This window comes from Prosopis cineraria, unplaced genomic scaffold (genome assembly GCF_029017545.1).
Source record: "Prosopis cineraria cultivar Desert tree isolate PC_DT_omini unplaced genomic scaffold, ASM2901754v1 PC2, whole genome shotgun sequence".
Classification (NCBI taxonomy): domain Eukaryota; kingdom Viridiplantae; phylum Streptophyta; class Magnoliopsida; order Fabales; family Fabaceae; genus Prosopis; species Prosopis cineraria.
The window spans coordinates 33,083,709-33,093,993 of record NW_026555333.1 but is presented as its reverse complement, the minus strand read 5'-3'; the positions used below and the strand labels follow the sequence as shown (position 1 = coordinate 33,093,993).

The window sequence follows — 10,285 nt, the reverse complement described above, 5'->3', positions numbered from 1 at the left end:
CAATACAAGTGAAACAAATTATACAATAACATACACTTGCATGACTAGTATATAAGCCTACTTACGTACCTATCACTGTGGTACCCTTGACAAGATGCAGTATCACACATAATACAAGCAAGTTTCATCACGAATTTTCATTCTACCCTTCAATCCTACTACTATAACAATTAACCAACACAAAATATGAACTCAATATCCAAACCACAATCAATCCATTAATTATTAATTTACCCCTGATTAGCAACTAGTTTCTTAGATTGAAATTCTAGATCTTACATTTGGAAGCTTGCTTGGAAGCCCGGCTCACAAAAATGAAAAAAGAGATGATGATCTTTATGTCCTCATGACAAGAGATGACTGCCAATGTATAATGCCCTCACTGATATTACCATACAATCCTCTACTCATATTACTAATCAATTCAAAGTAATTTAATTTGAAAGTTTTGGGATCTCAAAGAAAACATTTCCAAAATCATTTAATAACATATTCAAATTGTAAAATAATACATAGCGAAAGCATCTCCAAATTCACAAGAAAACATGTGCAATTTAACCCCAATCAAGTCAAAACTGGGATCATGCACTGCGGTATGGGGCACAGCAACCACAACTGCCCGCTTTGTGCCATGCGACGTGGCATGTGGATACATGCGTCGCGGCACACACGCCTAATTCTAGTGTCATATAGCAGCTTTTTCCGCATCCGATATTCGATTGGGGTAGTTTAAATGCCCACACGAAGCTTGTTTCAAAATTCAACTAATGACACCAGTTTCGTTTCAATTCAATATTTTTTTCAAAAGTTGAACATCCAAGTGCATTTTTGACCATTTTAAGTCAAAATTTGCCACTTGAATGTCACCATTTGAAACCATATGTTATTAGCCACTTATAGGGCCTTGGCCATGTCCAAATGGATATTATACACCTAATTAACTAATTATTTACACAATATATCACATATACACACTTTTGGCCTGTAAACTGCCCAGTACTCACTTTTAGGCAAAATTCACATTTTCTTCACACTCATTTCCATACAAGGCCAAACTCCTCAATACACGCACAAAACATATTCATGAACATATCCACTAGCCCATAACAAAATTTCACTATATACACACATATACTCAAATTTAGTGGGCTAGAACTCAAAGTCATACATATACACACAATTCACATGTTTATGCACAAGTGTGGTTCCTGTGGCAACTTATATACAAACCACTACTATTATACTCAAATTCATTACACCAATTCTTACAAAAAGGCTTTAGTAGGTGGTGTCAACTTAGCCTATGTCTTTTCCCTTTGCATCACCATTATGAGAACCTAAAAAATATAAATAATCATGGGTGAGATCAAAATCTCAGTAACCAATATAGTTCATTTAATGTCTATTATCATAGATAACAATGCCAAAGTAATAAAACTAGAATAATAACAATTTTATTTCAAAGTAAGTAGGAATTTCCTCTTTTCAAAGCATTTCCATATAAATACACACTAGCATGATCATCTAGCCACCGAATTTGGATGTCCCATAGTAACAGTCTTATAATATGCTGTACTAGATCACCTATGGTAGCAGCTCGTGTAATGTCGCACTGAATGTCCTATAGTGCCAGCTCGACCATATGAATTTTTCACTCCTATCTCCACACACACACACACAACTCCATATATCTTGGGTGAGCTCCCACCCCTTATAATCATTCTTTTTCACATAAGTTTCACTGCTCATTAGCATTTCCACATCATATACTTTTATATATAACATATATATATCAATCAAATATATATATATATATATATATATCAATCAAAACTAATAACCTTTCAAATTTCATTTCACAATTCGATTGTCATGCTAAAATCATTTACAATGTCAAATCATGCATAAAACTCATCAAACAAATTCACCATTTAATAGTTACTAAACATAAAAAACTATATAGATATAGTTTTATAATAGTTACTAAACATAAAACAAATTCACCATTTGTTTTATTCACCATAAAACAAATTCACCTTAACCCCTTCTATTCGTGACAAAGGGTTACCCGTGTTCCAACAACCCTATTCAAGCTTCCTTTTTATAATTCACATGTCACACGCTAGGATCTACACAATTTAGACACCCAGAGTCAATAACTCTATTGACAAAAAGTGCCATTTACCATAACTAAACATCAAATCACCATCACTTCCTTTATTCGCATTCATTCACACGCACTATGACCAATTACCATTCACATCATGCATTAACTCCCTCACAATCAGACTTTCTCTAACTACTCTCTCTCTAGATTAGGGCAAATTGTGCCTATAGATTTAAAGCTTTATTGTTCCAACTTAAACCAGTCACAAAGTACTAATTTAGTTCCGAAGAACCTTTCTATTACTATAGGGTAAGAAATCATCTACTTAAAACTTTTGAATTTAATTTCTCACTAGCTAAAACTAATAAAAAGTAGGGTAGAATTAAAGGTCAAGTCAATAAGAGATTTACCCAATAACTAACAGGTCAGAAATGTCATCCTTGCTCTCTAAATCACTTGTCCTAGCAGAGGTTGGCACCTTTTCCACACCTGACCCCTTTTTCTTTGTTTCCCTTTTTGTTTTTCACAAGCTACACATGAAGGCACTTATCAAAATTCTACACCATACACTGCAACACATCCATCCTTCATCGTAATACATGGCACAATGAGGAAAATCCTTGTTGTACCCACACACTTTGCTTTGGGACTTCTTTCTTTTGCTTATATCTATTCCTATAACATCCCAAAAAGTCAATTCAACATTTCACTATCCAGAATCTTAATCCCATATTAAATCACTAATTCAATTCCTAATCAATGTTAATGTAGAAATCAAAAATTCAGGATGTTACACGATGTACCTCACACACAATCTCCTAAATTTCATAGCACAAAAGAGAGTAATGTTCTTGGATGCGTGTCAGAGGGTCCTTCAGTAGGAAGCACCTATGAACCGTGTGAGCTATATCTAGAGGATCCTGATAGATGCTTGGTCGCTCTTGGTAGATTTATACTTTGGGACAAACTGTCTACCACAAGAAAATGCAACAAGATCAAGTTAGAGTAGTAGTAAAAGATATAAAAGTAGCGAAGGCACTCATCTCATTCTCTATTGATGAGGTCAAGGCTGTGTCTAAAGTTATTAGTACTTTTATCATATGGCCCAAGAGACTTGTGAGTATGGTTCAAGCTGAGGTACATTTTATTAAATGTTTCATACATTTTATTAAATATTTCTTTCTTATATTATTTTTTAGTTAAATATATCTTGCCTTTTCAGCTTCCCTTGCCAAATGATCCCCTATCGAAGCTTCCACAACCCTTGTTGTAACTGCAACCACCAAAGTTGACTCCTCTCTAACAAATAATTTTATTGGCCTATGATAAATCATTACAAGTAAAAAATTTTGCAAAGGAAAAGGATATTGCAGGTATGGAGAATCCATTGATGATTGAACGAGAAGATTTGAATTGGCTCCTCTCGAAAAGTCAACTGAACATAATGTCAATTGAGCTATTTATGTTATGATTGCATTATCACAGGTACCTTCATCGTTTGTGCACTACATCGGGCAAAGGTGATAATTTCATATTTCTTTGCCCTCATCACATGACAGAGAAAGGAAATACTTTAGAAATCAGATCTTGGTAACTCCAGCAACTAATATGTGAAGTCAAAAAGGATGATTTCGTGGCTCCATATGTACATTCATAAGGACCAATTTATAATAATTTTTTGTTATATATAGCTTTTTACTAATAACTCATCCTATTTTGTAAAGACCACTGGTAGCTGATTGTTCTTTCACTGAAGTGTAACACAGTCCTCTTCTTATACTCCATTCATTACAAACCAAATAAGGATATAAAGATGACGATAGAGTTGTAAGTGTACTTGTACAAAAAATATCAATTTTTATGGACATATTATTTACAAATCTTGTGATATTTATCATAGGGCAATGAAAACATATCAAACAATGGCTCTAAAAAAAGCACGCACATGAGCTAAAGCATCCTACATGGATTAAGCCAAAGGTAAGTTAAACTAACACTTTATTAACTTATTCAGTTATCAATATTTATTATCAATTCCCAATTGCTTATATATATGTTTTTATATAAAGTCATAGGCAACCATAGAAGACTAGCTTGTGTGGCATATATGTGATGAGGCATATGTTCAACATCATCACATTAGGAATGATTGAATTTACAAATAAGCTAACTATATTTTTTTAAAAGCTAATTTTATTGTTATTTGAATTAGTTAATGTTTTAATTACAATTTTATACTTTAATTTATATTTGACATTACGGATCCATTTTTTGAGGAAGAGATTGACGACATCCTCACACTTTGGGCATAATATTTTATGGATAGTTGTAAAGTCCATACTCAATCCAAACTATACCATTAACATCCATACACAATGAACAACAATAGTCATATCATAATAGAGTAATAGCCCTTTATTTATTTTCAATATACAAGATCTCGACTTCTTAAAATATATATTCAAATAAGAAGGCTAATAAAAGTATAAATACAATACTACGACTTAAAGAAGCACAACATCTTTCTCTTAGAAAAGTGCCATGCACTATAGCTCACACCTCCATGCACTACAGCGTATGGTACAAAGCAATGACTCTATTCTTTTCTATGCTATATGCCACGGTGTGGCATACAATGCGTCATGGTGCATATGATAGTAAATTCTGCTATCAGATGGTAGTTTAGATGGCAAAATTTCACTATGTTTCATTTTCACATTTGATGTTTGATTTAAATGATTCAAGCACCCCATACAAAGCTTACAACATAATCTATCTAATGAGATAAGGTTGGACTTGATCTGACGGTCCAATTTAAAATTAGACACTTAGGTGCAAAAAGTAACCTTTCTTTCAAAAACTTGCACCTTAAGTACTCAATTCTTATTCCTTGTCCCATTAGACCACTCTAGGCCTTGAACCAAGTCCAAAAAAATCATATACACCTAATTAACACTTCTAAACACATATCATATCAATTGCCCATTTTGGCCTCTCAATGCCACATTACACAATTATGGGCTTATATGAAGAATACACAAACAATCATATAAACACATAGACTTGTTCCACATTCAATCATCTGACCCTTACATTTAGGACTCTGCCTTACCATATGGTCAGGAAGCATAATATACTCAACTTTTCCAAATGGAGTTTGGCCTTACCATTTGTGTCAAGTTCTTATAGACACATATGTAATTTCACAAATCATCACATCAATTCACACACATGCACACACACACATACACACACACATATACACTAGTGGAACAAGTTACAATATACTTGCTTGGATCGCATCTAAGCCTACCCATATACCCATCACTGGGGCACCCCTGGCGAGCTTCAACATCATATATATATATATATATACAAGCAAGTTTTCATCAACAATTCACACACACATTTCATATTCTCATATATATATGCATTCTAGTTGGCAATTGAATTATAACAACTAATTATACATTCATTTACACAAGTAGCAATCATACCACTACTAATTGAGGCTACTCTTTCCTCATTTTCTTTCCCAACCTTCTCGTGCTCTCTTTACCTGTGTACAAAAGTAACAGAGTAAGACATACGTCCTAGTAAATCAAAGGTAACTCCAATTATCAGTTAGTAAGCAAAATCATAAACAAGAGATAAAGCAGCATGTATTTCAATAAAAACGTATAGTATTCACATACAAGAATTCATTCTCATTAATCTCATCATGCTCATGCTCATATTCATGCATTCTTAGTTCCACCTGGTGGAGTAATCTCTATATCGGACTAAGACTTCCAATAGTATGGAACAGGACCCACCATACCTTTGTTTAGACTTGGTATCCTCTTCGTGTATAGGTGGTCCCTTAAGTCTGTTATGGTGGAGTCAAGCTCTACGCTCAGGATTATTAGGACTTCTTAGCCTTACATAAGGTCGAACCATGATCCCCTACCCTAGTTTAGGGTATACTTATGGATCATTCCATATCCTAAGTCCATTGTGCTGGAGTTAAGCTTTGCACTCAAGATCATCGAGATCTCCTAGGTCCGTTATAGCAGAGTCAAACTCTACGCTCTAAATTATCAGGACTTCCTAGACTTATACAGAGGAGAGCCGTAACCCCCTACCCTAGTCTAGGGTATACTCACCGATGCAATGCACATGTTTGCATATGTCCCTTTAAATTTATTTCATACATTACTCACGCACTCGCATGCATATACTTTTGTAATTCTGCTACTCTATCAGTTCATAAATTACAATGCATATAGTTATATAACATACTTCTATACAATTTCACAAATGAACAAGTAAAAAGGTTTACTTCAGTTACTTTTTACCCTTTCTACTATAGGTTACCAATCACAGAAGACTAACAAGGTATAGATTCTCATGAGCAACTTCTTAAATGCTCAATCTACACAACACGATGTCCTCATGTTGATTCTCAACACTTAACATAGGCATTGATTTGGAGAAACCAAATCCCCTAACACACCAAATGGTTAAATTAATACCTTTTGAATTTATAAATCTAAGATTTATAGTCATTGGCTTTATAGGCTATTCAAATGATCATAACAACCTCTTAACACATTTGTTCACCCAATTTCACCATTTTAACCTAATTAACTAGGTATTTGAGTCCAAATTCTCAAAACTTAACCATTTAACTCCTAATTAGTCACAAAACCTTAGTTCCATATTTGATAGCCTATTTTAAACCTTTTTTTACATTATATCACCTTAAAACTTCCTGGTTCAATTTCTTAACCAATGAAATTCAATGAAAATGGGTAGAAATGAAGCCTAGGGCTATACGATACTTACCCGGCAAGTCACTAGTCAAAACAGACTCTTAATAGTTGGATAATGGTTGCCTTAGCACTCAAGCCTTCTCCTCAGCCTCTCACTCATTTTTCCCTTTGTTCTCTTTCAATATTCATGATCTAACTTAGCCTTTAAGTAAAAGTTTTATTTCATGCACAGTGGTGCATATAGCTTCCATCGTGGTACATGGCACAATGAGGCCAATCTCACTTGTGCACATGCTTTTCAACATGAATTGCCATTCTACCCTTCAATCCTATTAACCAAACAACACAAAATATCAACTCGACATCTCAAACCACAATCAATCCACTAATTACTAATTTATCCCTATTTAGTAACTAGTTCCTTAGATTGAAATTCAGGATGTTACAATGGTATGTAAGGTTTAGATAATTTTTTAGGAAATTGTATAGACCGTTTGAGTTTTGCGTAATTTCTATAAAATTTTGTATTGAAATTTTAATTATTTATATATACTAGAATTGGCTGCTTGGTAATAAATTGTATAGAACATTGTTATTTGCTGTTAAAATTTCACTTTTAACAGTGGTTAAAGTCATAACCACTATTAAAAGTCCCCTTTTTTTTTCAAAAATTAATTTTACATGAAACTTTTAACAGTGGACTTTAGAACTGCTATTGAAAGTTTACTTTTAACAGTGGTTGTCCAACTGATGTTAAAAGTATAAACTTTTAACATCTTTTGAAACAATAACAATTCTATAACTGCTGTTAAAAGTATTTTTTACTCGTTGTTAAAAGCCTATCCTGTAATAGTAATTACCTCTAATAAAAGCTCAACAAACTAGTGATTACCATATCCTAGTTGAAGATTTCATTTAATATTTCATCTCGGACGACTTCAAATGACTCTCTACCGAATAGCCCATCGTCAAAATTAATAATATCCACAATTGGCACTTAGCAACTCATCCTCATAGCCAAAGCATAAGTCTTAACAAAGCCACCACTAAATTTATTGTCTATAATAGGCACTGGCCCTTTTTGATCGCTTTGGCCATTTGTTCGAGACAATCTTTCTCAAGTGTATATGTGTCAAAATTATTAGGAGATGATGCACAGCTTTCACTACACTTATAAGTTTGATCCATCCCATTAAATACTAAGTGTTCTTCATAAGTATCTGAACTAACCCACTTCATAAGCCCACACTTTAAACATGGGCAAACAATTCTAGCAAGGTCCTTTGCATGCTTAACTGCAACCTTAACAAAGTTTACAACCCCCTAATAATTTTTAGATAGATGATTGGCAGACATTCATTCCTTATCCATAATTCCTAGAAAAATTAAGAGGGAAATATTATTAGTGACTTTGACTACTTCTACATAGTGGAAGAGTTAGATACAAGGATCAATCAGTCAATAATTTGTTAACCATGTATTTGCACATTCCTTCTTTAATCTTATTTAAAACTAATAGCTATATTTTATTGCTATCCATTGAAATAATTTCGGTAGTATAATGGCTTAAAAGGAGAGTTTCTTGAGCTTTATGTCCTCTCTTTATTAAAAAAATTCATCTTGCAAGTACTCAATCAAGTTACCCAACAACAAGTGATATAATTTCACCCAATAGTAAAAAATTCAGCAGCATAACAACTTAGAAAAGATTATTTTTTGAGCTTTATGCCCTCTCTTTATAAAAAATTTCAACTTGCAAGTACTTATATAATTAAATTATACTCAATGAAGTTACCTAACAACAATTGATACACAAATTTCATCCTAAAAACCCATGATATAATTCAACTACACCTAATCAAGCTATCCAATGACAAAATTATCACCACCGCCATAATAAGGGAAGCAAATTTTTACAAAATCATAATGCCTAATAGTAAAATAATTTTTATATAATCCTATATTTAACCTCATTATTAACAAAGAACCTGAAACCAAAATTATTAACAAAGAACCTAAAACCAAAAAGCAATATATATATATATATATATATTCAGTCACAAGAATAGATGAACAAAAATTTCATATTCCAATCACTAATTTTAATTAACACCCTACTTACAATCAATAGATAACAATACCACAAGGAAGAAATTAAAGGGTAGAATAAGGATAGGTCAACTTACATAAGAGAAGTACATGAGGATGAAGACAATGAATGAGGATGAAGAAGCAGAGGAGGTCCTCCTTGATTGAAGAGCACGATTTTCAACTTACTTGAGAGAAGACCATGATTTTCACTATTGAAAGCAAGATGAGGAATTTTAAATGGGATTTACACTAAACACTAAACTCAAAAAAGAATTAAGAAGACAAGAGAGAAACTCAAGATTAAGGGTTGGAGAATGAAAACAAAATGCACAAAATAGAATCTCAGATGAACAAACCATGCACGAAGTTGAGAAAAAGGAACCCACAAGAAAAACCCACCATGAATCAAGTGTGAATTTGTGTTTTTAGGCAGTTTTTGTGAGGAAAAATGGATTTCGAGGAGTCTGGGCATGTTTTTGAGAACGTTCAAGTTGTTGAAATGTGAAGAGGAAAGGTTCTAGAGTGTAAATTTAAAAGGCAATACTTGATGGTTATGTCATAATAACTGTCAAGTATTACTTACTTGATGCTTTCTTTAGAACAATTGTCAAGTATTAGCCAAACAAAATTGATAGTTGTTTCACAAAAAGTGTCAAGTAAATATTTCCTTTTTTAATTTCTTTTTAAAATTATATATTTAACACTTGTTAAGGTACAACTGTCAAGTATATAATTTATATACTTGATGGTTGTCTTCAAATATATTTATATAACATAATTTCAGATAAAATATACATTTAATGGTTATTTATCATGAAACCATCAATTATTTGTTTCAATACATGATGTTTTTTTTTTTTGAAAAACCGTCAAATATTTAGCACCTTTTTTATTTGTCATTTTTAGCTTATAAATTTCAAATATATGGTGTTATATTTAGCCTATTCTATGATAGTGCAATTAAAACATAGAAAAACAACAATGTGACTCACCTAAAATCCACTCAGGAAGAAATTGCAACCCTGAAAGTCCCATTGAATAGCAACACCCAATAATCGACAAGGGAGAAGGTAGAAGAAGAAAGTACCTACTAGAAAAATTGAGAAGGAGGAGGCCCACCAACAATGATAAAGAAAACCCATTAAAAGAAAGAAAACCCACCAACAAGAAGAGTTTAATGATGGCAAATGCAAAATGCAGTAACATAGTGATGGCAAACCCAAACATCAATAATGGTAGATGCAAATGGCGGTGATGGCAAGCAAAAGGGTGGATGACGATGGCTTTCAAATGGTACAACACTCAAAAGTTTGAAAGAGAGAGAGAGAGTAGA

The 10,285-nt window shown here is 33.0% G+C and overlaps 1 long non-coding RNA gene across 1 annotated transcript; it reads right to left on the bottom strand.

Annotated features, from left to right (window-relative positions):
* Positions 1 to 1,004: 1,004 nt before the first annotated feature.
* LOC129302020 (uncharacterized) lies at positions 1,005 to 9,161 on the bottom strand. The gene is made up of 3 exons (XR_008591141.1): positions 9,048 to 9,161; positions 5,605 to 5,666; positions 1,005 to 1,337 (listed from the first exon to the last, which is right to left on the bottom strand). It is a non-coding gene; the product is annotated as an uncharacterized LOC129302020 (long non-coding RNA).
* Positions 9,162 to 10,285: the final 1,124 nt, after the last annotated feature.